The sequence below is a fragment of the Adiantum capillus-veneris genome, chromosome 10 (assembly GCF_014529385.1).
Source record: "Adiantum capillus-veneris isolate H3 chromosome 10, ASM1452938v2, whole genome shotgun sequence".
Taxonomy (NCBI): Eukaryota; Viridiplantae; Streptophyta; class Polypodiopsida; order Polypodiales; family Pteridaceae; genus Adiantum; species Adiantum capillus-veneris.
The window spans coordinates 31,604,922-31,627,753 of NC_140940.1; positions in this window are offsets into that span (position 1 = coordinate 31,604,922).

Below are 22,832 nucleotides of genomic sequence, written 5' to 3' on the forward strand. Positions count from 1 at the left end.
CATCTGAATTTTACCAGTTTGCTGCATTTGTAGAAATCTGATATGGTTGCTTCTTTGCCGCCTCTTGAAGCACCTGTCAAACATGTTTATGAAGGCTGTATTTTGGGTAAGATGCAGCGTTCTAAGTTTCCAAAGGATGGTTCAATTCGGGCCACATGCAGGTTGCAGCTTGTGCATAGTGATGTTTGTGGGCCCATGCAAACTCCGTCCTTGGGCAATTACCTGTACTTCGTGACTTTCATTGATGATTACTCCAGGCATGCATGGGTATTTCCGCTTAAAGCGAAGTTCGAAGTTTTCATGTGCTTCAATTTGTTTTTGGCTATGGCTAAAAATGTCTCGAAATGTATTATGGGCACCCTCCGTTCCGATCGAGGGGGGGAGTATATGTCTCATGAATTTAATGCATTTCTGGCTAGTCGTGGGATAAAACACCAATGTACAGTGCCTTATACACCTCAACAAAATGGTGTTGCTGAGAGGAAAAACAGGTCACTGACGGAAATGGCACGATGTATGGTCAAAAGTCAAGCTTTGCCGCATTCTTTTTGGTTTGAGGCCATCATGTGTGCCACTTATGTACTTAACAGGTGTCCTACAAAAGCTTTGCAGTCTATTACTCCATATGAAGCATGGCATGATAGAAAGCCTTCTATTGAGCACATGCATGTTTTTGGTTGTTTCGCATATGGTTTGGTGCCACAAACAGAGCGCAGAAAATTGGATGATAAGGATGTCAAATGTATTTTTGTTGGTTATAGTGATGAAAGCAAAGGGTACAGGTTATATCATCCGCAAAGAAAGAGTATTCTGGTTTCACAGGATGTAGTGTTTGTGGAAGATTCTGTTCAGCCCTTGCTGTCATGTACTAGAGATAGTAATGTAAGGACATTTATGACACTTTGTTGCCTCTTTTGAGTGGTGGAAATACGAATGTAATTTCCAATGAGGCAAATGTACAGCCTATGGGGGTTTCTGAAAATGTTACAGATCAGCCTATTACTGATGCAGATGTACATGATGTACTTGGTGAGGAAAGGGCTGAAAATGAGCAGGGTAGAGGTATGCCAAAATGGCTGGTGCACACTTTGCGTGACAGTAAATTGGATGCACCTTTGTCTAGTCGTACTCGTTCATGCTCCCACCATGCATCTTATGCATCATATTGTTATGCTTTGGCTATGTCTAGCTTACATGATGTTGAGGAGCCTATGTCTTTTGATGAATCACAAAATTCAAAAAATTGGAAGGCTGCCATGCAATCAGAATATGATGCACTTATAGAAAATGACACATGGACTCTATGTGATTTTCCTCCTGGCAAAAAGGCCATTGGTACGAAGTGGGTTTACAACTTGAAATGCAAGCCGGATGGTAAGAGCGATCGCCATAAGGCTCGACTTGTTGCAAAGGGTTATGCACAGAAGAAAGGCATTGATTATGAAGAGACTTTTGCTCCCACGTGTCATATGACTACTGTGTGTTTTCTATGTGCATTGGCAGCTCATTTTGGTTGGGATGTACATCAATCAGACATTTTTACTGCTTTCTTGAATGGTGACATATTTGAGGAAGTTTATGTAGCGTAGCCTCCCGGTTTTGTCATAAAAGGACAAGAGGACAAAGTGTGTAGATGTAAGAATGCTTTGTATGGGTTGAAGCAATCTCCTCGTGCTTGGTATGAGAAAGCTGGCACTCATTTGGTTAAACGAGGCTTTCGTAACAGTCCAACAGAAAGCACATTGTATGTAAAGCATGAGGGTGATGTACTTCTCATTGTGGTTCTTTATGTCGATGATTTGCTGATCACTGGACCAAATGAGAGACATATTGCTGAATTTAAGGCTAATTTGAATGCTACTTTCAAGATGAGAGATTCAGGGCTCTTGCATCATTACTTGGGTATACAGTTTAAACAGTGTGACGATGGTATTGCCTTGTGTCAGAAAAGTTACATAGAGACATTGCTATGTAAGTTTGGACTTGAGGATTTCAAACCTATTGCCATCTCACAGGTCAACAGATTTATGCATAGCCCAGGGTCTAAGCATTGGCAGGCTATCAAGAAGATTTTCCGCTACCTTAGTGGCACTTTACATCTTGGCTTGTTTTATCCCAAGGGGGATCATTGCCGCCAGACTTACATGCTTTTTCGGACTCAGGTTGGGTTGGTTGTTTTGACACGCGAGTGTCCACAAGTGGTTTTTGTTTCATGCTTGGCAGTTCATGTATATCATGGTTGAGCAAGAAGCAACCTACTATGGCCACTTCGAGTTGTGAGGCTGAGTACAGGGTAGTCTTCACAGCTACGGTTGAGTGTGTATGATTTGGGTGTTGGACAGGACACTGCCAACACTATCTACACTGACAGTCAGAGCGCATTGGCAGTGCAAGGAACCCAGTTTTTCATGCTCGCACAAAGCACATTGAGGTGCATTACCACTATGTCAGGGAGAGGCTCTCAGCAGGAGAGATCAGCTTGGTTTATGTGCCAACACAGGACAACCTTGCAGATCTTTTCACAAAGGCATTGTCTCGTGAGAAGCTTGAAGCTTTCCGCAAAGCTTTGGGCTTACTCCCCTTTGTGGACTGATCATTTCCTTAGGGCATGGCACTTCCCTTTACTCATGTGCCAGTTCTCGTTCACCACATCACTCGAGGGGTGATTTGTTACCATTTACATGTGGTAATGATGTGTGTGAACACACCAGGACCGCCGGGGCATTTTTTCCCTCTTTAGGAGGTTTTTTCTGTCGTGCATTGTATATACGCCCATCACTCTAGGGCTATTAATCTTTCCATTGCACACTAAGTAATACACTCTCTATTGTGTGCCTTGAGCTTCCTTCGTCTTCTCCAAGATGTGTGCGTTTCTTTGCAACCCTAATTCCAACAATGAGGAGGAACTTGACAAGTGTCCATTTTGCTTTCTTTGTACCATGCATGCCTTGTGTGAGTGTGTGGGTGTTCTCTCTCATCCCCCCTCATGTAGGGCTCGCCCCCTCCTTGTAGGGATTGAATATTTGGCTTTTTGACACCTCAAGCCCCTCATGCATAGGCCGAGTTCCCACCAGAAGCTTGGCCCTTAAGCACTTTAAGCTTGGGCTGGGTTCTCACCTCAAGTGCAACCCTAGTATCTCAAGCATGTCAAGCATCTCAAGGATCTCAATCATCAAGCAACTCAAGCATCTCAAGCACCTCAAGCATCTCAAGCACCTCAATCATCAAGCACCTCAATCATCAAGCACCTCAAGCATCTTAGTCATCAAGCATGACAAGCACCTCGAGCTGGGGTTCCCGTGCCTTAAGCGCAACCCTAGCTTACCTAAGGTCAAAGGACTTTTACACACATTATTGGAGGTCTTCAATGAAGCTAACCCTAAGGTCTTATGCTCCATTTGTTAGCCTTGCTCTTTGATAGACCATCTCTCATTTGGGCCCCTTTACCATTGGTCCCGTATTGAGATAGATCTATAAGCACATGTCTATATCTGAACACTTGTTCCCGTTTATTCTCCCACATTAAGTGATCAATTTAATATGAGAAAACCATTTGGGTTGGTTAGATATTAGATATTAGATTTTATGACACGCTCCAAGAAATATAAGAAAATGTTGTGTTGGATTCCTAAACGACTAGTGGAAGCCCAATGCTACTATGAAGGGAATGATCAATTTTGGATGCCTAAACATAAATTGTGTTCTTACCTACACCTATAGACCTATGTGAGTCAAATCATGTAACGATAAAGCCGATTGAAGACCGTGGGAAGGGAAAGATCACAGAATATTATACAGCTAATCCAGAGCGAGTTTGGGTACCCAAGCAAGAGAAACTTATATCGCTCGACTCAAACATAGAAAAAAAAAATGAAGCTTATTGCTCTTCATGTAGTTCTTCTACAGAAACACAAGCTTCTTCACAACTTCCACCTACCACCAACATTGTACAAAAAAAGAAGTAAAGAATAGCACCTCCCATTGTAAATCCATCACCTAAAACAATGTTTCAATTAAAATCATGGGAGAGTACCTTACCACCCTTGCAACTAGATGAAACACTTAGGGTGGTGAAAAACTATGGTCAAAGTCTTCACCCATTACAACTTGGAGCAATTGGTTTCAAAAGGTGACAACTATGTTCCAAAAGGTATGATCTACCCAAGGAAGAGGGGAGTGTTTGCTGACATCTATCATTCACTTGCTTCCCTCTTAACCTTCCTCCCTGACCTCTCAATCTTCCAATCTTAGGGAATGTATATATATAGCCCTATACTCAAGAAAAAAAAGATAAAAAAAGTAAAAGAGCAAGGGCCACCAAACAAAAATCTTGAAACCTACAAATTCTAGTACATGATCCAAAAATCCTAATAACACATTATGCACAAGGAATGACCTTTTGACATGACCATTATAATATTTTCACACTAACCAATATCTATCTAGGTGTACAGATATGACTAATATGCTAGAGTCATCCACTCCTACCTTGGGTGAGAGGTACCCTCTTTACTTTTCACAAGTGTTTCACATAGTCTACCCGATGCTTGCTTGTGAATGGGATTTGGTAGATATGCTAGCGTGTGAGAAGAATTTTGAGAAATTAGAATGGTTGATACATCTCTTGACCATGAATGATCCCTACTTAGTAGAGAAGTCTCTCCATTGCACAAGCTTACCCTTTTGACCAAGATGACTATACACGCCTAGTGACATTCTTAGTGAACATATGTGCATCTAATGATGAGGAAGATTTACATGATTACACGGATGGCACATATGGTCTCACGAATGATGAATTTATTTTCTTTACAATGACAAAGATAAGGATTTAGACTTAGGTCTACTCGCCCATCTCTACAATATCCTATTCCTTTGACCCTCTAGGGGGGTGCAAATAATTAGGTTAGGGTTATTTATGTTGTTTTGATTGTGTTCAATAAAGGTTGGTGTCTCTTCCGCTGATGTGCCTCCTCGAGGTATCCCTTCTATTTTCTAGTGTGTACAAGAACAAACTGCATTAGTTGGGATTTTGAAATTCATGCTATCTTTGTCTACTTCACTCTTCAAATCGAGCGCGATCATCAACACGAATAGGTGTTTCTTGTCCATTATCATTGCATCTCTCCTTTTCAGCATCCATGTTTGTATGCTTTAATTGTGATTGGTAGCATAATATTTAGCACAATTGCTTAGTATTAAACGTTAGATTCAATATAATTTTATGTCATAATTCCTTGTCTAGGTGCATGAATCAAGAAGTCTGACTAAGATAGTTTGACCAAGATAGACATTAGAGATCTTCTCTTAATACCGTGGGAAATACCTTCCTAATTGTCAATGGTTACTTAGGTTCTTAATCCAATACTATGAAGCATTGTGTACAATGTACTAGTGCTTTCTAATGGGCTTAATCCCTCTTGACCTTTAGCTTAAGTATTATAAAGGGATTTTACTATTGTGATGAGCCTGGGGAGGGTAATAGTGTCAATATGACCCCCCAAAGTTACAAAATTGAAATGCGTTGAAAAACAAAGAAACAAAAAAAACAAAAGTGCCAAAAATGTAAAATCTTAAGCTGGAAGAGAAATCTTAGCTTGATTTGGTACTTCACTCACATGCATTACCTATAGTACTAGTGAAGGAGAGAAGCCAGGAGCACAGTGGAAGAGAAAGTGAAAGGCCGAAGGGAGACTAAATGCCGGATCCTCCTCCCAGCCAACCTATTATAGGAGGGCCCATGCCCCTTTGCCCTAACTGGATCCCTTGTCCACACCTTCAACCGGCCCTTGGCCTAAGTCCCTGACTCCCCGAGATCAGGGCCTTGCTCTCTAGCCCTTGGCCTGATATTACTCCCCCTTTGGAGAAGCGTTTTCATCTTCAAAAACAAAAGTGAAAGGATCTTCATAAGAACACTAATGTTTTTCACAGTGGTATCCCTCATGGATCCAACTGTTTGTTTGACCGAAACATGGTGCAGTAGGAGGTCCAATATAATCAAGAATAAAATCTTGATTTTGCACATTGTTGTCCATTTTTAACCATCTTGTGTTACTGGTTCCAATCCAACCATAGTGTGTAGACTCCATTTAGAACGCACATGAGCATGCTAAACGAGTTATCACAACAAAGATGTACTTGCATTTCAAGTTGCAAGTACATGCTGACATAACTCATCAGCCAAGTGTAAGTCCTTGACTTGCTCTCAAATTTCATCAATAAACAACACCACCATAACTAGTGTTCAAGGTTGAGAACCTGACTTATACATGAAGAGACTAAACATAATGGCAAACATGCTTTATCTGATGGTAAGCAAACTCCAAGTAGAGCAATAAATGCTTATTAATTGGATTGCTTGGTGCCAATGTACACACTTTGCATATCCTTTAGCACAAGATTACACTTTGTAATCTGTCTATCCCCTTGGATAACTGACAGTACTAAGGTGTGTTTCCCCCACGGTTTACAGACAGTCTTCCTAGATGACGGGTAAATGGGGATAACAATATTGTACAACATTGCTGAGGAATCAACAATGTCCGAAGTAACCATCGTGGCTAACTTGAAAAATCCACAAGCTCCCAAATCAAGCCATGACCTCTATTGGTGATTGGTAGACCCAAAAGTAATCTCGTAGAGATACTGTACATAGAGTGAAAAATGCTTCATAAGCAACAACTTGATGAATACGCATGCCATTCCAAATCAGCTTTTGCTAAGCACTAGGGCCCATAACACCTAGTGTGCATGCATTTAGCAAAAAATAGATCCGAACCTGGATATCCATGAATATCTTTGCCAATACTTATGGCGAATGTGATGGTCGTAGCACACATTAAAGAGGAAGGTAAATAGTTCTAAAAAGAAACTAAATACTGTCGCTGCAATCATTTGCAAGTCTTGCTAAAACATTTGAACCATAATAGAAGGTGAAACAGTAATCACTTCTAGGGACAAACAATGAAAATTTTTCATTAACAACTCAGAGCCTTGCTATATGTATAAGCAACCATCTGTAATGTTGTTTAGTAGTACTTGTATCTGAACAAGTCATTCTAAGTATCCGTCGACAGTTTTGGCCACCGAAATTGCTCCTGATACATCGTGGTAAAGATGGTCTAGAAAACAGATTTGACCATCACGTAGGGACTTTGTTGTGACACATACTTGAAATATGGGGCGCCAGTGCCAGTCTCGCAGAGACTCATATTCTCCACATGTGGAATATGTCTCATGTAAGAGTGTCTGAAAAAAGAACATCCTTCAAGTACAAAATGTACTTGTGCGTGGAGGTAACTGCAAACACTCTACGACGGGAGTGAGAGGGACCCTCATTAGCCTTGCTCCACACTGGCTAAACCAAACTCCTTGAGTTCCTAGACCATGTTGCATCCCATGTGACAACATGTGCCAAATAAAACCCTACAAGTGGGTCCATAACTACATAACGCAAAAAATGTATTTTGGACACAATGTCCAAAATTCTTGGCTCTTACCTGACCTTGTTATCTTACTGGAGGGTGAACATAGTGTTCACTTATTCATAGTAGTGAAAGGCATCTAGCCAAATTTCCTGCCTGCAAAGGCCTAGGAACACTAATTGAAAATTCGTGAAATGCAAGTAGTATTGCACATGTAACCTTGGGTGTTGCCTTTGCAATCAAGACCCCTTGGTTTAAAGCAACATTATCAAACCCCTTGGTTAAATGTTGCTCGAAAACTGCTCAACAAGCAACGGCCCTTGGCCTTGTTTGTGGACTTCTTTCCTTAAAAATGCAAGTGTTAAGGTTCCAAGAATTGACCATCAACTCTTACTAAGTGATTTAGTAATCACGTGCAGGGTCTTACCCCAAATTGTACTCATAGAGGCACTCTTAGTGCAAATAGGAACTCCACTGAATCTAGAGTTCTAATCACAACTAAATCTTGTTCACACCCAAAAATCCATGAGCTTATTTTTTTGTGAACAGTCAGGCTGTCGAAAACAAGTTTCACAACTCAAGTTGACTTTCACACATAAACTGTGTAGCTCGAAAAGAATGCCCCACAATTTGCTAATGGCAAGAATCTTGCTTGTCCATTAGAATCGATGGGTACTCAACAAAATAGAATTATTCCATCACTAATGGATTAAAAACAGATGGCTCTTAGCCATTCCAAAATAGGTGGCAATAGATGGTTCTTAGCCCTTCCTATTGGCCTGTAGCCCTTCTTGTTGGCTCGTAGCCCTTCCTGTTACCGTATTGTCATAGAAAGATTTCAATTAAAATCATGTCTATGTTCACATTTCTCGAATGGAATTTGGGGAGAGAGAGAGAGAGAGAGAGAGAGAGAGAGAGAGAGAGAGAGAGAGAGAGAGAGAGAGAGAGAGAGAGAGAGAGAGAGAGAGAGAGAGAGAATGCTGGGTTGAGGAAAACCCTTTATTGGAATGTGGTGTATGTCTCGCTCATATGATCCCGTGTAGACCGTGTCTACGTCTTATTTTATCCTATAAGCGTACAACTACACGCCCTCGTAGAGAGAGGCTTAGCTTATCCTATAAGCGGACAACTGTGTACTTGGACCACGCCCTCATAGAGAGAAGTGCTATAAATCACATCTTGACGCACTTACCGTATATGTGATCGTGATCATAGTAGGGTGCAGATGTATGGCACGTTGCCTGTGAATAAGCTTTAAAAAAAAATGTTTTTAAACATAAATAGTTGAGCTCATCCGTGCCAGAGTATCTAGTGCTATAGCGGAAGCATATGTAATGATGGGTGTTGTATGACCATCGTACTAGTATGCCATGCATACCAAACTGAAAATAGAATAATAAGCCATTGACTTCAATGACAGTCTCAACCATATGAGCCCTTGGTATACGTGCCGTGTACGATTACACTAGCATGGATACATCACAGTCCGCCGTTACGTACTATGAACTTATATCCACATAATGCCAAAGATGTGTGCCATTATTATTGATCTTAAATCAATCGATAATACCTTGGCACATAAGAGAAGCCATACTTCATGTAAAGATAGCCAAAGCACTTTTCTTTATACAGTTGCTTTGTATGGAGTCTGCCCAAGCACATGGCTTCGCACAATAGAGAAATCTTTTCCAAAATGAAAAGTAAAACATAGATCAAAACAAACATAACTTGACATTGACTAACCTTGTCGCTCATTTGTGGCTAGGTTTCTAGTAGTGTGCTCGAATCCACTCAAGTGAGTGAGCGCATGTATCATATACACTCGCATGGGATGTAAAAACTTGCAACCTCTGGCAAGTTTTCCCAAGTTCGTATGCTAGGAGCATATTCCAAACTGCTGAAATCATGATGCCAAATACCAAAAGGGAATCCTTGCTTCACATAAGTACTCATGTAGTACTTGTGCGCATAGCTACCAGATACTCTTGCCGAGGTACAATGGCATAGCAAGAGTAAGTCGACCGTGTCGAGAATTCACAAATAATTAATCGACCTTGTCGAGTTGTACAATGTGTTGAAAAAAGAAAAATAGTTGGAATAAATATGCCTCGTATTTTCCTGACATGATTACGTAGACACAGCCGTGCTCCATTGATGTCTTGATCAGACAACTGGCCTAGAAATCAATCCGGAGCAACTTACTTGATAGATTCTTGGAATTGCAGTTAAGGGTCAACCTTGCTGAGTACCTATGCGTCCTTCATCAAGGCTAGCAACAGGTCATGCCGATCGTCATGGGAGTTTATAGAACTACCATGCCATGACCTTTGCAATGCAGGGGAAGAATACTTGCTTGTAAACAAAAGCATTTCTCACTCAAGCCTTGCTTGACTGTGAGTGGTTATTGCACACCGTGCGGTCAAAACAAGAATATCATGTTGTTGGTAATATTGCCAATCCTTGTTATAACTTAACAGAAGCCATGCTTGTCTCAAAGGATGTGCCAACATATCATATATGCATAGGCCATATGTTTGTGCAATTCCAAAAATGAACAAATGTTCTTGAGGAAAGTAACAAGCAAAAGTAAAATATATTGCTTACCTCGAGCAATTTGTTGTGTCAGCCATATGGCCTGTCCTTTCGCATATCCATTAGAAGCCGTTTATCATACGTCGAGCTTCTTCAATTTTTCCTCCACGACACCTTTGCTTGATAAGATTATGCTTCCATAGCTTTGCATGATATGCATGCTTGCCTACATGCCCTTGCATGGCACAATTATGGTGGTCTTGCATGTCCTTGCACTCTTGTGGTCTTATGTTGTCATCCAGCCGCCCGCTAATGTACTATCTCGGAAAATCCAATTTTTTTTGCCATCATAGGAGTGTGCGCATTGTACCCCATGCCTTGGAAGGCCATGGTCAAATGTAGCCTCTACTGTTGTCGCCTACTTCATGAAACTTGGGAGCTCAACGGCCACGGATCTCCAAGCTTGGCTAAGCAAGAGCTTGATATCTTGCGGGGTGTGTGCCCGGGGTGGGCATGCACCCTTTCTTAGGGTTTAATGGAAAAAACCAAACCAAGGCTGGCACCCGTGTGTGAAACAAAAGCTCTACAAAGAGCTATGGCGGGTTGTCATAGTGCTGTGAGATAGAGAAAGCAAGAGCTGGAGCGCAAGGTGATGCTGACCAAGTGCCGAGTCTATGACGAGAACTGCTATTCAAAGCCCTACAACCCCGTATGTAGATGGCACACATCATCTAGAACAGGTCCGACTCCTGGCTTCCCCTGCTCAAGGGGTGTTACCTGCAGTGTTGTTCCACTGTTGTCGGCTTTGCAGAGGTCGTGTTCCATGAAATTGACCGAGAACAAGAGAGAACATGCGAGCTGCAATGAGAGAGAGAGAGAGAGAGAGAGAGAGAGAGAGAGAGAGAGAGAGAGAGAGAGAGAGAGAGAGAGAGAGAGAGAGAGAGAGAGAGAGAGAGAGAGAGAGAGAGAGAGAGAGAGAGAGAGAGAGAGAGAGAACATGCGAGATTCATGCATCCCTCCCTTTCCCCTCCTCCATAGCTGTCCCTCCCCGTCTCCCCTGTGCTCTGATACTAGTGAAAGGCCGAAGGGAGACTGAATGCCGGATCCTCCTCCCACCCAACCTATTATAGGAGGGCCCATGCCCCTTTGCCCTAACTGGATCCCCTGTCCACACCTTCAGTCCGGCCCTTGGCCTAAGTCCCTGACTCCCCTAGATCGAGGCTCAGCCCTCTAGCCCTTGGCCTAATAGGAAGATGAATACACACACACACACACACACACACACACACACACACACACACACACACACACACACACACACACACACACACACACTCACACACACACACCACCATAGCCACACACACAGGTTGGAGGGGGAGAGCCGACACACACTGTGTGCCCCCTTTCTTTCTTCTCTATCTTATGCACTTAGGCACAATACACACTCTACTTTGTGCTAGTGGCTCACACAAGTGTATAGTTGTACACTTAGGGTTAGTAGCAGATAGTGATGGATGGGGCCGGCCACTTGGCCATTAAACCTAACATTCTCCCACTTGATGGCCAATGTGGGAGACCAAAAGAATGGAAGAGAACCACACTTCACCCAATGCCCATCAACTCACGACAATGCTGAAACTAATGGCTGGAGAGACTTTTAGTGAGTGCATCTGTTGCGTTCTCTAACGTAGGAATCTTCACGAAATCAAGGCTCTTGTTTGCCAGGCATTCACGACTGAAGTGATAACTCACATCAATGTGTTTTGTTCTGGAATGAAACACTGGATTCAATAGCCAAGGCAATAGCACTCTAACTATCACAATGAATAACTAGTGTACATTGATCCAATCCAAGATCTTTCACTAGGCGAGAAAGCCAAATAGCGTCTTTGCATGCCTCACTCAATGCAACATACTCTGCCTCCTCTGTGGTAGAAATGGATATACAATCCTAAAGAACGGATCTCCAAGAAATAGAAGAACCAGCAAATGTGTAAATCTAACCTGTTGTTGATTTATAACTGTCAACACAACCTACATAATCACTGTCTACAAATCCTTGAATGGATGACTCTCCACGACCATAGCATACCATAGCATAACTGTCTATCTGCAGTGCCACTCAACTATCTGAGAATTGACTTGATAGCATCCCAATGCTTTTTACTAGGGCTAGACATAAATTTGCTGACAACTCCCACCACTTCATGTGCAATGTCAGGTCTTTTAGCCACCATGGCATACATGAGACTACCACAAGCTGAAGCATAAGGAACCTTATCCATAGCATCTTTTTCCTCATCAGATTTGGGACAGTCATTCTTGCTAAGTTTCAAATATGCAGGCAATGGGGTACTCAAAGCCTTCCCCTTATGCATGTTGAAACGATCAAGAACCTTGTGCACATACTCTTTTCGAGAAAGGTACAACAACCTCTTCTTACGGTCACGTGAATCATACGCATACCCAAAATGTGATTGGCTTCACCCAAATATTTCATGTCAAATTGACTTTTTAGCTTGGTTTTCAAGTCAGCAATGTCCTTCTTGGAATGACCATCAATAAGCATGTCATCTACATAAATGATAAGCATAATAAGTTGTCCATTGGGTTGTCTTTCACGTAAAGAAATGGATCCTCATTATTGTGCTTATAGACTAGGGAACGCATAAATGCATCGAACTTTTGATACCATTGTCTGGATGATTGCTTCAAGCCATAGAGACTTTTCAAAAGCTAACAAAACAAATGTTCCTTGCCCTTCAGCACAAACCCTTCAGGTTGCTGCATATAAATCTCTTCCTCGAGATGACCATGTAAGAAAGCTGTAATGACATCCATTTGATCAAGCTCCATATCTTTAGTGGCAACCATAGAAAGCAACATTCTCAGTGTGGTCATCTTGACCACTGGAGAAAAGATTTCCTGGAATTCGACACCATATTCTTGCTTGAAACCTTTGGCCACTAAACGAGCTTTGTAATTGTCAATCTTCTTCTAGTGAACCCATTTACAGGGCAATGCTTTCCTACCTTTTGGCAATGAAACAAGTTCCCATGTTTTGTTCTTTGCAATACTGGACAACTCCCTCTTCATAGCATTGAACCTTATCATTGGCTAGCATAGCCTCTTTGTAACAAGAAGACTCACCACTATCTGTCAACAAACAAAATCCATGCCTGGAACAAAACGTTATGGCGGGATGTGAGACTCTTTGAGATCTCCGCAGCTGATCACAACTTGTGCTAGACAGAAGGTGATACATTGGAAAATGTCACTTTTTGGAATTCAACCTCTTTCATTGGCTTTCTATGCATCTTAGTCTCACTAAAGACAACATCACTGCTACGGATCATTGATCAACTTTTTGGATCCCATAAATGATAGCCAAATTGACCATCGACACCATAGCCAATGAAGATGCATTTCTTGGACGTAGGATCTAGCCTAGCAGGCAACTCCTTGGGTACATGTGCATAAGCTTCACAACCAAATGTGCGGAGTTTTTCATAAGACAATTTATGTCCTAACCATAACTCCAAAGGTACACGAAACTGTAATCAAGCATGTGGTGATCTACTGATCAAGTACACGGCTGTGTATAATGCTTCAGCCCAAAACGATTGCGGCAAATTAGTATGTGATAGCATATACATAATCCTCTCTTGGATGGTCATATTCATTTGTTCTGCAACACCATTTTGTGCAGGGGTATAAGGAGCTGTAAACTCACACTTAATTCCCCTACTTGAACAAAAGTCTGTAAACTATTTGGAGACATGTCCTCCACCACATCTGAGCGCAAAGATTTCAACTTATGTTCATACTGAGTTTCAACACTAGATAAGAACTTCTTGAAGCAAGAAAAGGTCTCATCTTTAGAATTCATGGCGTAGACCCAAACATGCCGTGTTGAATCATCAATGAATGTAACATAATAGGACGCACCACCATGGGATTTAGAAGGCACAGGCCCACATAAATCATTGTGCACAAGCTCTAAGGGTTTTCTTTCTTTGTCAAAAGAATGTGTACGATGTGTCTGTGTTTTCTTTCCATATTGACAATGCTCACAAAAGGGAAAATCAAAAAATGACAAAGACGATCAGTAGCACAAACAAGAGAGTGTCTCCATTCCCTTCTTTGACATATGTCCAAAATGAAGACTTTGTACAGTGAGTTTCCTCTAACCATTGTGGAGGTTGGTAGTACATTGCAGCACAAGGGACCTAAGTTTAGGTGGAATCTTTGGACTACTTTTTTCAATGAACGCAAATGCAGGTGAGGCAAGTATTTTTTCTTTTTTACTCACTCAGAGGAATTTTTCCTTTAGAAAGGGATTTCCTAGACGATTCTCAAAGATTGCTGAAACATAAATCCAGTACTCAATTGTTATCAAGTTCTCTAAACTCTCTCTCTTGCAAAAGTATTGTTCATGCTAAGTTAATTAATTACTATAATTATGTTGCTACCATCAATTAAGTTCACCCTCTATGTTCTCAAAGTAGTCTCACAAATTTTTTTTCTTTAATTCTCCTAATTCCGCTATCTCAAAGTTCATAGGCCATTTTCATTACATTGGTATGAGAGCTATTGGTTTCTATTTTCTTGCTTAAGAAGAGAGGTCCTTAAGTTGTCCATGAAATGTTGGGCATATTAATTGCAATAGGGTAAGTGGGACAGGGATCTATTATCTTGGTTGAGAAGGACTTAGTTTGAGGTACAACGTTTTAAAACTATAGTCTTAATAATGAAGCCTCTCGGGGCTTACCTTTGGCTTTACCATTATTGAGCTATGAGAAAGATCAACAAGAACCATAATCAACCGAGCAATGCTAGACCCTCTCCACTAGTCCTTGCAATCAACAGTGTCTAAACCATGGGTGTGGCTACTTGAGAACTGATTTTCAAAGGTAAAAAAGAGTAGCAACTAAGGTTTTTGAGGGTACCAAATCACAAAGTAATCTATACATAAGTCTAATTAGCATGGTTGAAATAACCAAGAGAGTAGAATGAACATTGGTAACTTTGATTTTGCACATGAAGGTGCTAATGATGATGCCTCCATGTTTGTTAATTATCTTGTTACTAGGTTGTAGCAAGCTATGGGCAACCTTGCAAGCCAAAGTTACTCAAAAACTTTGTGTTTATGGGATTTCCCTTCCTCTCCAAGAGAGAGAGAGCTTAGGAGGCCTCTTGAGGATACCCCCAAAAGAATATTCTCTCCCATAAGAGAGGAGGAAAAAAAGAACAAGAAATTAATGAATCTTTAAGTTCCTCTGAAGATGTGTCTCCACGAAGACGGTGATCTAGAAGGTCGCCAACTCCTCTCAAGAGAAAACGGTCATCCCACAGTCCTTCTCCTTGTCACTCTGAAAGGGAAGAGAGGAGACAAAGGAAGAAAAGGGCAAGAAAGAGGTCACCCTCTTTCCCTTCTTCTTCACCTTCCTCCTCGGCCGACGAAATCTATGGCTATTATCCTAGAGAATACAAGAGGGGAGGACATCGCAAATCTTACCCTGCATGGAAAAGGTCACAAAAGCTAAAGAAGTTCAAAGAAGAAGGAAAGATTATCTCTTTTCTTACCTATGATGGCACCTTTGGTGCTACCAACAAAGTATTGGCCTTCATCCACCAATTTGATGTGGTCTTTGGAGACGAGAGCTTCAGAGAGTCCTCCAAGCTATGCCATGTAGCTATGCACTTACAAAAATCTTATCATCAATAGACAGAACTCTATGAGTTTCCATCGTGAAGCAATTACTTAAAAGATATGCAAAGAACAAAGTGCTTACCGAATGGCGGCGTTTAAAGATTCTCTCCCATGAGTCTATCCACAAATAAGTAGACAAGTTTTGGGATTTACATCTCAAGGCTAATGTCTTCCAAAAGATAGACTTCGTCAAGAAAAACCAACAATTTTGTGCGGGATTACCTGAAGAGATGGCTAAGTACGTCAACTCTCAACGGCCTTGTTCTATGATCAAAGTAATCCATCACACCATGGTTTCTTCTTGCACAATTTTCAACAAGAGGCTAGACAAAATATAAAGCCCATGGAAAACAAAAACAAAAGTGATGCAAAGTGGAAAACCAATGCCCAAAATTCTTCCCAAGGCAATTCAACAACAACAACAACAACAATTGGTCCAAGGAGAAGGGAGTTTACAAAGCTAAAAACAAACTCTCTCTTGAAGAGCTTAGCTTTTCGTCACAAGGACCATAAATTTTTTAAGTGTGGGGAGGAAGAATTGTTACCATATACATGTGGTAGTGATTTGTGTGAACACACTAGGACCGCCGGGGCTTTTTTCCCCCCGAGCATTGTATATACGCCCATCACTCTAGGGCTATCTATCTTTCTATCTGCACACTAAGTAACACACTCTCTATTGTGTGCCTTGAGCTTCCTTCGTCTTCTCCAGGCTGTGTGTGTTTCTCTGCAACCCTAATTCCAACAATTGGTATCAAAGCAGGTCACGTCCTCCCGGGCTTAGTCGCGAGCTGCTCCAGCACACGCCTGCTCACTTTCTCCGATTTCAGTGAGCTTTGGCGAGCGTTCGCAGGTCGACAAATATTTTGGGTAAGCTCGTAGAGCTTGGTCTGCTCAGATTTTTGATTTGGGCTCATTTCGGCCTCCGTTTCCACTACAGGCAGTACTGCACAGGCTATTTTGTCATTTTGTGTAGAATTTCTGTCAGTGCCATTTTCTGCATAACAGGTGTCTTATAGTCTTCTACGGTTTGTGCTATATAGCACAGGTTGTTCCCGCTCCATTTCTCCTATCTTCGGGCAGTTTTCACATCCGGTGCAGCATTTACCATGGCTGACAACAACAACACAAATGTGTTCAAGATGTTTGCTGCTGAGGACAGGTTGGATGGGGACAACTACCCTATCTGGGCTTATATGATGCAACATGTTCTTGTGTCAAACAGTGTCTGGAACATTTTGCTCGGCATTGATGTACGTCCTGGTTCTGAGGATGTAGGCGATGTTGAGGATGTTGTAGGTCTTGTTGCAAGGATTGCAATTGTTAGAGTTGTTTTGCCTACGGCAGAACAAGCTCGTTGAGATGTTAAGGATGCGCAGGCTCATGCATTGATTGCGTTGACTGTGAAGCGCACCATTGTTCCTCACATCCGTTCAGCAAAATCTGCAAAACAGGCTTGGGATATTTTAGCAGGTCTTTATGCAAGCCGCAATGGGGCTAAAATTGCTTTGCTGCGTAAAGAGCTGGAGTCGAAGATTATACATGAGGAAGATGATATGGACACTTTCCTTGCTAGTGTCAAGGATATCAATGAGCAGCTTATTTCTGCAGGTGAAGTCATTTCAAACAGTTCCCTTGTGCAGAATGTTCTTGATGCCTTACCAGATTCCTACCAGACTTTTGCTAGTACTTGGAGACTGATGACCCAAGGAAATCCTGAAGTTGTCAAGTTTGATGCATTATGCACATTGCTGTTTGCAAGAGTCACTTTCTAGAAAAAACAGGACTAGGCAGCGTGCAGTTGAACAGGCTTTTATTGCTTCTCAAAGAAAGGCTGGTAACAGTAATGTAGCCACTTCTTATGGTTCTGCTGCGAGTGGCAAAAATTCTGTTCCGAATGCTTCTGCTGGCAGTACCTCGTCTGGCAATTCTAGTGATAAGGGCAAAAAGAAGATGCGTTACCATTATTGTAAAGCCGTGTCCTAAGTTGAAGGCCAAAGAGGCTAAGAAGAAAGAGGGTGGTTCCACTGCAAATGTTGGTTCCACTACAAATCATTGTTGAGTCTTCTGTGAAAGGAGACCGTGTTGCTGATGTTGATGCAGAAGGGATTTTAGCGCAGAGTGCACTTACAATCCTGTTGTCCATGATGCATGCTTGTCAGTTGCTGCAGATTCACATGTGTCCTATTTCGACAATGGTGCTACAAAGCACATTACCTCACATCGTGAATTGTTTACCTCTCTCGAGTTTGTCCCTCATGGGAATTGTTTCACTTGTGCCAACAATGCCTCTTATCAAGTTCAGGGAGTTGGAAAGATTGTGCTCACTGCTGCTAATGGCAGTTCCTTCTCACTTGTTGATGCACTTTATGTACCTGGGATCAAGAAGAATCTCTTGTCTGTATCCCCACTTGCTAGACTTGGACTTGTAGTCAAATTTGTGGATGACAGATGTACAGTTCATGATCTCAGTTTTGGTGATGAGATTGTTGCATCGTGGCTTTTGTGCCGTGGGCTGTATAAGCTCACTTTGTATGACAAGTGCGGACAAAATTTGGCAAATGCTGTCGCAGATTCAAGGGCCATTTCAGCTTCAAAACTTTGGCATGCACGTTTTGGTCGTTTGAATTTTGCCAATTTGCTGCGTTTGCAGAAATCTGATATGCTTGCTTCTTTGCTGCCTCTTGAAGCACCTGTCAAACATGTTTGCGAAGGCTGTATTTTGGGTAAGATGCAGCGTTCTAAGTTTCCAAAGGATGGTTCAGTTAGGACTACATGCAGGTTGCAGCTTGTGCATAGTGATGTTTGTGGGCCCATGCAAACTCCGTCCTTGGGCAATTACCTGTACTTCGTGACTTTCATTGATGATTACTCCAGGCATGCATGGGTATTTCCGCTTAAAGCGAAGTCCGAAGTTTTTATGTGCTTCAAACAATTTCTGGCTATGGCTGAAAATGTCTCGAAATGTACTATGGGCACCCTCCGTTCCAATCGAGGGGGGGAGTATATGTCTCATGAATTTAATGCATTTCTGGCTAGTCGTGGGATAAAACACCAATGTACAGTGCCTTATACACCTCAGCAAAATGGTGTTGCTGAGAGGAAAAACAGGTCAATGACGGAAATGGCACGATGTATGGTCAAAAGTCATGCTTTGCCGCATTCTTTTTGGCTTGAGGCCATTATGTGTGCCACTCATGTACTTAACAAGTGTCCTACGAAAGCTTTGCAGTCTTTTACTCCATATGAAGCATGGCATGATAGAAAACCTTCTATTGAGCACATGCGTGTTTTTGGCTGTTTGGCATATGCTTTGGTGCCACAAGTGCAGCGTAGAAAATTGGATGATAAGGCTGTCAAATGTATTTTTGTTGGTTATAGTGCTGAAAGCAAAGGTTACAGGTTGTATCATCCGCAAACAAAACGTATTCTAGTTTCTCGGGATGTAATGTTTGTGGAAGATTCTGTTCAGCCCTTGCTGTCATGTACTAGAGACAGTAATGTAAGCTCACAGGACATTTATGACACTTTGTTGCCTCTTTTCAGTGGTGGAAATACGAATGTAAGTTCCAATGAGGCAAATGTATAGCCTATGGGGGTTTTTGAAAATGTTTTAGATCAGCCTATTACTGATGCAGATGTACATGATGTACTTGATGAGGAAAGGGCTGAAAATGAGCAAGTTAGAGGTATGCCAAAATGGCTGGTGCACACTTTGCATGACTGTAAATTGGATGCACCTTTGTCTAGTCGTACTCGTTCAGGCTCTTGCCATGCATCTTATGCATCAGATTGTTATGCTTTGGCTGTGTCTAGCTTACATGATGTTGAGGAGCCTCTGTCTTTTGATGAAGCACAGAATTCGAAAAATTGGATGGCTGCCATGCAATCAGAATATGATGCACTTATAGAAAATGACACATGGACTTTATGTGATTTGCCTCCTGGCAAAAGGGCCATTGGTACGAAGTGGGTTTACAAGTTGAAACGCAAGCCGGATGGTGAGATCGATCGCCATAAGGCTCGACTTGTTGCAAAGGGTTATGCACAGCAAAAAGGCATAGATTATGAAGAGACTTTTGCTCCCACTTGTCGTATGACTACTGTACGTTTTCTATGTGTATTGGCAGCTCATTTTGGTTGGGATGTACATCAATCAGACATTGTTACTGCTTTCTTGAATGGTGACATATTTGAGGAAGTTTATGTAATGCAGCCTCGCGGTTTTGTCATAAAAGGACAAGAGGACAAAGTGTGCAGATGTAAGAAGTCTTTGTATGGGTTGAAGCAATCTCCTCGTGCTTGGTATGAGAAAGCTGACACTCATTTGGTCAAACAAGGCTTTCGTTAGAGTCCAACAGAAAGCAAATTGTATGTAAAGCGTGAGGGTGATGTACTTCTCATTGTGGTTCTTTATGTTGATGATTTGCTGATCACTGGACCAAATGAGAGACATATTACTGAATTTAAGGCTGATTTGAATGCTACTTTCAAGATGAAATATTTGGGGCTGTTGCATCATTACTTGGGTATACAGTTTAAGCAGTGTGATGGTGGTATTGCCTTGTGTCAAAAAAGTTACATAGAGACATTGCTATGTAAGTTCTGACTTGAGGATTGCAAACCTAATTCCACTCCCATGGAAACAAGTTTGAAGTTGAGTCTACATGATGCTGGCGATCATGCTGATGTCACTCTTTACCAAACTGCTGTTGGCTGCCTCATTTATGTATGCAACACGAGGCCGGATATTCAGTTTGCAGTCTCACAGGTCAGCATATTTATGCATAGCCCAGGGTCTAAGCATTGGCAATAAATCAAGAGAATTTTCCGCTACCTTAGTGGCACTTAACATCTTGGCTTGTTTTATCCCAAGAGGGGATCATTGCTGCCAGACTTACATGCTTTTTCAGACTCAGATTGGGCTGGTTGTTTTGACACGCGAGTGTCCACAAGTGGTTTTTGTTTCATGCTTGGTAGTTCATGTATATCATGGTTGAGCAAGAAGCAACCTACTGTGGCCACTTTGAGTTGTGAGGCTGAGTACAGGGCAGTCTTCACAGCTACGGTCTCAGACGCCTTATGGCTGATTTGGGTGTTGGGCAGGACGCTGCCAACACTATCTACACTGACAGTCAGAGCGCATTGGCAGTTGCGAGGAACCCAGTTTTTCATGCTCCCACAAAGCACATTAAGGTGCATTACCACTATGTCAGGGAGAGGCTCTCAGCAGGAGAGATCAGCTTGGCTTATGTGCCAACACAGGACAACCTTGCAGATCTTTTCACAAAGGCATTGTCTCGTGAGAAGCTTGAAGCTTTCCGCAAAGCTTTGGGCTTACTCCCCTTTGTGGACTGATCCTGTCCTCAGGGCATAGCACTTCCCTTTACTCATGTGCCAGCTCTCGTTCACCGCATCACTCCATGGGGGATTTGTTACCATATACATGTGGTAGTGATGTGTGTGAACACACTAGGACCGCCAGGGCATTTTTTCCCTCTTTAGGAGGTTTTTTCCCCCGAGCATTGTATATACGCCCATCACTCTAGGGCTATCTATCTTTCTATTTGCACACTAAGTAACACACTCTCTATTGTGTGCCTTGAGCTTCCGTCATCTTCTCCGAGCTGTGTGTGTTTCTCTACAACCCTAATTCCAACAAGAACATGGCTATCGTTCTTGCCCCAAGAAAAATGCCCGCAATGAGACTCCTAGAGCCTCCACTAATGAAGCTCCAAAAGAGGATTCCCATTGCACAGGATCACCTCTCTCCTATGCTTGGGGAAAGGTAAGGGAGCATGATGCCTACATCTTGTTTGACCCTGGCTCTACTCACAACTGCATATAACGAAGTTGGCCACCAAGTTGGGCACTCAAGCTTTCGAGATGGAAGATACTATAGCTGCCGATATCGCTTTCAAGGGACATCAAGCCTCCGTTACTCCCTTGATTGGGAAGTTGAGGCTTCATGTCCAAAGCTATGTCACAAAGAAGCCTTTTTCATCTTTCCTCTCCAACATGAGGATGCTATCCTAGGGGCACCATGGTTCAACCACATGGTTGCCAACATGAAGTTCCCTAAAAGGAGAATCTGTATATAGATACTAATGAGTCCGGTTTTATTATACCACTTGTAAATCCTCCTGCTTTTGATAAATCAATGAAGAGCTCAGTTTCTGTGTACATGATTTTTATCAAAGAGTCCCTAAAAGATCCTAATGTTTCATCAAATGTAAGTGGTAGGAATCAAGAAGAGTTAGACTTGTCTAATTTTCTAAAAGGATTCCAAGATGTGTTCAATCCCATGCTACTCCCTATGCGGGGCATAGAGGTATTAACCTACTGTTCAAGGAGTACAGACTTACTACTATTGGCCTACCATGAAGGTGGACATACAAGAGTGTGTTTCAAAATGTTTGGTATGCCAAAAGACTAAGTATGATAGAGGGAAGCAATCTGGATTACTACAGCCATTGCCTGTCCCAAATTCACCATGGGAGAGTATATCCATGGATTTTATCTTTGGATTACCCAAGTCTATCCATGGGAATATAGAAATATGGAAAATAGTAGACAGGTTTAGCAAGCAAGCACACTTTAATTCTGTCAAAAAGACTATCAAGGCACACCAAATGGCAACTCTCTTCATAACTCAAATTTTCAAACACCATGGATTTCCAACAGCCATCATGTCAGATAGAGATCCTAAAACGACCAATAATTTTTGGAAAGGTCTCTTTGAAAATCTAGGTACAAGATTGAATTTCTCTTCGGCCTATCACCCACAAACGGAAGCCAAAGTGAGATAGCCAATCTTATGATTCTTGATCTACTAAAGACTTATGTTACAGAAGTAGATCAATGCTTATAATGGGAAAAGTACTTACCTCTTGTAGAGTATGCGTACAATAATACTATCCATATTTCTACGGGAAAAACACCTTTTGAAATCATTGAGGGAAGACCTAAAAGTCCCTTGCTACTTAAGGTACATGGGAAGATCTTTGCTGCCGATGAGTATAGATGTGACCTACAAGAATCTTTTCAAAAGGTTAAGGAGGTTATATCCATCTCTTCAAATGGATTAGTCATCCATCTTGGAATGATGTCGTGGGTAAAAAGGGATCCTCTGCCCGCTAAGAAACATTGACTAATGACTA